The sequence below is a fragment of the Phoenix dactylifera genome, chromosome 1 (genome assembly GCF_051530095.1).
Source record: "Phoenix dactylifera cultivar Ajwa chromosome 1, Ajwa_hap1_PhDact_Kaust_v1.1, whole genome shotgun sequence".
NCBI lineage: Eukaryota > Viridiplantae > Streptophyta > Magnoliopsida > Arecales > Arecaceae > Phoenix > Phoenix dactylifera.
This window is the reverse complement of record NC_143190.1, coordinates 29,746,787-29,754,365: the sequence shown is the minus strand read 5'-3', so window position 1 is coordinate 29,754,365 and position 7,579 is coordinate 29,746,787. Positions and strand designations below refer to the sequence as shown.

Sequence of the window (7,579 nt, the reverse complement as noted above, 5' to 3'; positions counted from 1 at the left end):
ATAAATTTTTAAAAGATTATTTTTGGCAGTGACGGATTATTGATAGAAATTTCCATCACTAAATTTAATTTCTAATTCCAAAAATATTAAAAATATTATTTTTAAAAAATTATAAATTAAAAAAAAATAAAAAAAGAAAAATTTAGAATGAAACTAAGTGTGCCCCGCCCAAATCCCCCCAGTCCGGCGCCAACACGAAAGCAAGGAACGGTAAATTCTAATCCTCCAGCCCTGCAGCCGCCCCTCAACCCGCGCACACCCCCCACCCCCTCCTCGCCCCCCCCCCCCCCCCCCCCCAGCGATCCCTAACCCCTCCTCCTCCTCCTCCCTAATCCAAATCCAACAAATCCCTAACTGGAAGGCCGTCCACGGCAGGGATGACCCCTCCCCCTCCTCCTCCTCCTCCCTAACCCCTCCTCTCTCCTTTGCGTTAACTCCAAAACCCTAGCTTCCCCAATCCCTCTCCTCTCGAAACCCTAGCTCCCAATGGCGGCCCTCCTATCCTCCCAGTGCCAGTGCCGCTTCTCCGCTGCCGCTCTGAGATCCTCCGTCTCGGCCAGGCGGAGCTGCTTCGATGGCCACCAGAGACCCCTCTGGTTCCGCCGCCTAGGGTTCTGCTGCTCTTCTTCTTCATCGAGGTTTCGCAAACTCGATTCCGGATGGGGAGAGGTACCGGTTGGTCCAGTTCTCTTCCAACGTAGGCAAATTTCTCCTCTCTCTCTCTCTCTCTCTCTCTCTCTTAATTTCTGTTACATCATAATTTCCTCATTGTAAAGATTCTTGAGTCACAAAGAGATGCTTTCTTCAAGTAGGTAGTGTAATATTGAAATAAAGAAAAAATTTCTCATATGTTGGATAATTAATGCTATTTGTTTCCTCACAGGAGGAAATGGGATTATATTTTTATAATCGTATCATATGTTCTGTGAAAATCACCTTTTGAATAGTTCCATTCGGTAAGAAGGCTGAGATTCTTGGATCACTTCTCATGATTTTCTTCTCCACTATGTAATAAGAAGGCTGAATATGTATGCTGAGGAGATATTAGTTTTCTCAGGCTCAAAGTTACTTAAGCTGGCAAGTTCGATATGAAAAAATAGATCTATGTACCATATATCCAACATATGATGATTCTTTTCTGGGTTAGGCTTTTCCCACTGGTAAAGTGCCTGAACTGCATAAATTCAAGCAATATTTTTGGAGGTTTCTTAAACAATCTCATGGCTTGGGAGTGTAATACCAGGTTTCATTTCCAATACTATTTCTAAAATGTTAGGATTATCGCTTGCCAGTTGCCACATGGCTGAGCATGAACCACTGAACCAATGTTGCTTGTCTCATTACCCAGGCTTCTCTTGTAAGAGGTCTCTAGTCTCACTGGCCAGAATTTGTTAAAAGGATTCTGTAATCAATGTCATGCAATTGTTTGTTTGTATCCAGTGCAGTGACTTTGTTTCTGGTGCAGTATTTATTTAACACTTTGTGTTATATGTGAAAACATTTCTGGTTATTTTATTTAAATATAATTGCTCATGCTGAGTTTATTCCACATATCAACTATGAGAAAGGTTTAGTAGCTAGATCTTGATGGAATTGGAAATTGCTTCAACTATAATTATACTTGCTCATGCAGCGTTTATTCCACATTGTGATCATGAGAAGGGATTGGTAGCTTGATCTGATGATGGATGGAAATTGCTTCAACTATAATAAATGGCCATGGAAGAATTTGTTTGGCAGAGCCCTAGCATCTGGGATGTATGTTAGTCTGACTCTTTCTGTGGCCATTGCTTTGGAGCTTTAATTTCGGCTGCTTAAAAACTCATCTGATTTGAGAGATCCATGCTGCGATTTGTGTTTACCAAAATGACAGCAGTTTGTGCAGTCGAAATAACCATTTTCTAGCTCTTCCATATTTTGAATTCAATCAGTTCACAGATATGGTTCCTCCCTGCTCTTAGTGGAGATGAATGCGGTCAACTGGTGCAGTGAGGAGGGCTGTAGCACAAGTAGCTCAATAAGATGAGAGTTGATGGGAGAACCCAGCTCTTTCAGAAATAATTCAAAGAAAATAATTTTACTTGGATGATGCAGATAAATTTTTGTATGCATGCCTGAATATATACAGCATTTCTGTTTATATGCACATTCTAAGTATTTTTCTGCTTTCTAGGTAGAGTACATTCTATTTGTCATATTTCACATGCAACCAGGCAGAGATAGCTAATCAGTGTTATCACTTACTTTGCCATTGAGGTTGGATTCAATTATTCTCTAGTTTGCATCGACTTGATCTACCACCAGATCAACTACATCCAAAATCTGATCAGCAACAAGGTTTAGGCACACCTCCTATTCAATTTGACTGCAGCTCAGCAAACACAGTGCACTCTCCATATGTTAAAGCTGATTCGGAGCTTGAATACCATTGAAAATTTTGGTGTGTTGTTTATAGGTAGTATATTTCCTTTTAGATAAAATCTTGATTTTACTATTTGCATGAATAATACATTACTAAAGCTCTTTCTATCATTACATATTTGATAACTGAGGTCCTCTATGTGTCTTAAAGTTACAGATGCTGGATTATTGTTTTAGGTGAATATTCAATTTAGCTCATTAGTTTTATAAGATCTATTGATCGTCAACTTAGTGCATGCTTATAAATCTGCAACACAACTGCATAATGCAATGGAAAAAGTTTGCCTGAAGCTTTATGAAGTTCCCTTGAATCTTAAGGCACATGTCCTCAATTTTCATGTACTCATGCCCAACCAAAAGGGGAAAAAAGTGATCAGATTATTTTCCATTGCATGTCTTTGGTTGGGAATGTTGTGTTCTATCCAATCTTCAGCTCAAAGAAAATTATTGCCTTTTCAAACTATGCCCTGTAGTTGAAGCCTTTATAACCTGAGTATTATCCCCTTTATATTGTTGTTTCAAGGCCTGACAGTGATATTGCACATGTTGTCTGCTTTCTTGGTTTATTCACTGTTGCAAATCTTCATTAAATCTGTAACCTTTCCTTCCTTACAAGTTTGGTGACAGAGTTCTTAAAGGAAGAATAGAAGCAAATTGCACATCTTACAAGTTTGGTGACAGAGTTCTTAAAGAAAAAGACTCAAATGCACAAGTCATCTATCCATCATGATGGGGCCATGTATTCAACTGGTGGTACAAATGCTCGTTGGTATGTATTCTCATTTATATTACATAGGTTATTTAGAGATTTTGACCAAATTAAGCGAAATGTCATTGTGAACTTATACTTGAATTTTAGTTTATTATTTTTCACATGTGGTTATTGATTTTGTATTCTTTTTTGCTTTCTCAGATACATGGTGGAGTTATGAGCATGTGAAATTTAGTTTTTGGTACATGGATAGCTTTTGTTCAGATGATCATGGTGGAGTTGTCTACAAGTAGAATCTAGTTTTTGGTATAAGAATATTTTTGTCTACATGATGGTTGTTTGGATGAATAGCAAGATCAGATATTTTGGGATTTTTAATTTACATTTTGATGTATTTGGTGATGATTATCACCTTAACATATGGTATGGATGAAACATTATGATGTATGGTATTAATAGATATGCTTGACTTTAGACTTATAGAAGATGATATTTATAATGAATGATTATGGATTCTCCAACATTGTGTATACTTCTATTTGGATAAGCAAATGTATTATGCAATATGGATATTGGATAGGCTGTGTTGGTTGTACAGGATTTGGAACGAGCCCAAAAATAAATATTAAGCATATAATTTGAATTGTTAATTAAATACAGGTTAATACTTTCTGCCACCAAAAAATGTTTGTTGCCAATGCATTCCAATACATTCTGCGACCAAACTATTGATGGGGGAAGATAGACATTCAGTGACCATTTTTTTGGTAGCGGAAGACAAACATTCCACGACCAACTATTTGGTCGGCGTTGAAATTAGCGACAACAAATTCGGTCGCTGAAAATTTTTTTCGGCAACCAAACGTTGGTCGTTGTTGGTGTACCTTAGGTGACCACACAATATTGGTCGCCAAAACCTTTCAGTGACTAGGGTTCGGCGACGAAGGTATGCTAGTCGCGAAAAGGTTTCGGCGACCAAATATGATTATTCGGCGACTAGAATCTTAGTCGCTGAATATGTCTTTTCTTGTAGTGTTAGTAGCCAAGGGTTATAATCAAGAAGAAGGTATAGATTTTGATGAAACCTTTGCTCCGGTAGCTAGACTTGAAGCAATTAGACTTTTACTAGCTTTTGCATACTCTAAGGACTTTAAGTTATTTCAAATGGATGTAAAAAGTGCATTTTTAAATGGGTATATTAATGAGGAGGTATATGTAGAACAACCTCCTGGTTTTGAAAATCATCAATACCCTAATCATGTTTATAAATTGAACAAAGCACTTTATGGTTTAAAACAAGCACCTAGAGCATGGTATGAGAGGCTTAGCAAATTCCTATTAGAACATGAGTTCTCTAGGGATAATGTAGATACTACATTGTTTCTAAAGAAGAAAAACAAAGATATGTTGTTAGTACAGATTTATGTTGATGATATTATTTTCGGTGCTACTAACAATCGTCTCTGCGAAGAATTTGCTAACTTGATGCAGAGTGAATTTGAGATGAGCATGATGGGAGAGCTGAATTACTTCCTTGGACTTCAAATCAAACAATCTGAAGGAGGCATCTTCATCAATCAAGCCAAATACATCAAGGAGATGCTCAAGAAGTTTGATATGGAGGGAAACAAATCAATCAGCACCCCCATGAGCTCATCATGCAAATTAGACCAAGATGAATCAGGTAAATCTGTAGATCAGAAACTATATAGAGGTATGATAGGATCTTTATTGTATCTTACTGCAAGTAAACCTGATATCATGTTTAGTATTTGCATGTGTGCTAGATATCAGGCTAATCCTAAGGAATCACATCTAATTGCAGTAAAGAGAATCTTTAAATACCTAATAGGAACAAAGAATATAGGGTTATGGTATTCTAAAGAATCTAGCCTGAACTTAATAGGTTATACAGATTCAGACTTTGCTGGATGTAAACTTGATAGAAAAAGCACCAGCGGGTCATGTTAATTCCTAGGAGAAAACTTAATATCATGGTTTAGCAAGAAACAAAACTCGGTTGCATTATCTACTGCTGAAGCTGAATATGTTGCAGCCGGGAGTTGTTGTGCTCAAATCTTATGGATCAAACAACAATTAGAAGATTATGGCATTAAACAAGATAAAATACCCATTAATTGTGATAATACAAGTGCCATTAATCTAACTAATGTTAGATGTATGCCCTAGAAGCCAATTTGGCTGACACATTGTTGATTCTAGGGACATAATTTTGTACTTGACTATTTATTATTGAATAAATAAAAGGCATCTTTTTCATTCATATTGTTTATGTGTCTATGAATCGTCCAAGAAATTAATAAGATGATGATACATATTCTCAAGAGTTGAGAATTTGAGCCATGTATCATTGGTGATTAATTTCTAAATGCTCCTGATCAAAGGATCATCACGAGGACGGTGATCGATCCGATCAGTGCACAGATCACTCTCCTTCTGGATGGACGAGACTTGAGTCCACAGTGTAGGGACACTGAAGTGATAGTGCAGGTGCTTGTTAGAGAACAAGGGTACTGAGCGTGACCAATACAAGAAGTCACTTGGATGTCTATCCACTCGTCAGTGACTTGCTTGATGTTGCAGTAGTGTGACTGGTCCTTTGACCTGCGGTGCTTCGGCTACTCACAGTGAGGTTATTGTAGTTTGACTGCACACATACATGGTCTCTAGCCATATGGGTCCATGCAGTGTAGATTGGCTGCAGTAAGTTCACTGTAGGAGTAGGGTATGCACCTATATGGAATCTATCGACCTTGATAGATAAGGAGAGATCCTATGTGATTTATAAGACTGAGTTCGTAAGACCTCGGCCGGGGCAGTATACACAGTGGAGAAAGAGTTTCTCACTATCGAACTCGAGTCGAATAAATCTTGACATATGACAGACGATGGGGTTTGACGAGTTGTCCATGACCTCCGTCCTGTAGGGATCCACGATAGTAGGACTGTATCACATGTTAACTGCACCTAGAGGTTCATCATTCCATTCTGCTGGGTAGCCACTACATGCTGCTAGGTGTCACTGGTGGATGGTGGGACTCATAGGGATTATCTTGATGATCGATAAACCCTAATGAGTTGAGTTGGAATCGTTCCAACCCATTGAAAGGAGTTTTCAATGATATAGTGATAGAGATCACAATATATCTCACTACCAGTCAGAATAGAACCTATGGGGTCACACACACTAGAAGTATTGACCGATCCGATGGTTGAAATCGTGATTGGGAATCACAAGAAATCAATTTGATTGATAAGAAGTTGAAGAAGAAACAAAGGGAATTAATTAATTAGACTTAAACACAAATCCTACTTCGGGAGGGATTCCTAGAGTCCTAATTGGATTAGGGCTGGGAATCCTAGTTGGAATAGGACTGGAATTCCTACTTGGAATAGGATTCCTACAATCCTAATGAGATTAGGAATTTTGAATTAAAATTGGATTCCTACTTGGAGTAGGATTCCTAGAAATCCTAATTGGATTAGGACTTCGGATTCAAATAGAGTCCTAATTGGATTAGGACTAAAATTAAATACATCCTAATTAGATTAGGATTCCTTAAGTCTAAATTAATTATTAATCTAATGAATCAACATGACTCCTAATTGGATTAGGATTGAAGAGTTCAATTGAGTCATGGTTCATTCAAATCCTAATTGGATTAGGACTAGCATAGATTGAACCCAATTTGGCTAATCCTAATTGGATTGGGATTAAACCATAAGAGAGGCACCCAATCCTCTTTGGAAGAGGATTAGGGCATCACAAGAAGGAGGGTTCACGCCCCTCCTCCTCTCCTTGTGTGCGGCATGAAGAGAAGGGCCGGCGCGCCCCTTCCCTCTTAGGCAATATGTCTAGGGCTCCTAGATTGTAGGAGCCCTAGATGGCTTTATAAGGAGGCATGAGGCCGGCGCCCTAGCCAAGAGCTCTCTTCCTCCTCTTGCTGCCGCCACCAGCCCCCTCCTCTCTTGGTTCAGCCGCAAGCAAAGGGAGAGCAAAGTCCAAGCGTTGGCGTCATCCTCTTCCTCCAATCCTTCTTCCAACGCAGGGAAAAGAAAGAAGGCTGCAGAAGCTGTGTTCTTCTTCCTTGAGTTCCTTCTTCTTCTTCCTCCTCTCAAGCACTTTCAAGAGTTGAAAGAAAGAGAAGAGATCAGCCATCAAAGGAGTCTTTGCAAGGGAGCTAGCACCCCGGGAAGACAAGAAAGCTTTGATCGGTTCTCTACTTCGTGTGGATACCCGTAGAGGCCGGACGTTTGAACGGCTTCAAACGAACCCTCTTCCAAAACCACGAATTCAGATTCGCGGTGATCATCTACCCGCGCAAGGTGAAGATTTGATCTTCCTATTAGTTCTAAAAGTTTTAATTCTTACCTAATTACGAAAGGTCTCGAAACAAGCGTTCATGCGATGAACGTCGAACCCGT

General features: G+C 39.1%; 1 long non-coding RNA gene across 1 annotated transcript; it reads left to right on the top strand.

Annotated features, from left to right (window-relative positions):
- Nucleotides 1-387: 387 nt before the first annotated feature.
- Nucleotides 388-3,613, top strand: LOC113461837 (uncharacterized). Its single transcript, XR_005510862.3, has 3 exons — nt 388-697; nt 1,634-3,190; nt 3,335-3,613. It is a non-coding gene; the product is annotated as an uncharacterized LOC113461837 (long non-coding RNA).
- The last annotated feature ends 3,966 nt before the right edge of the window (nt 3,614-7,579 follow it).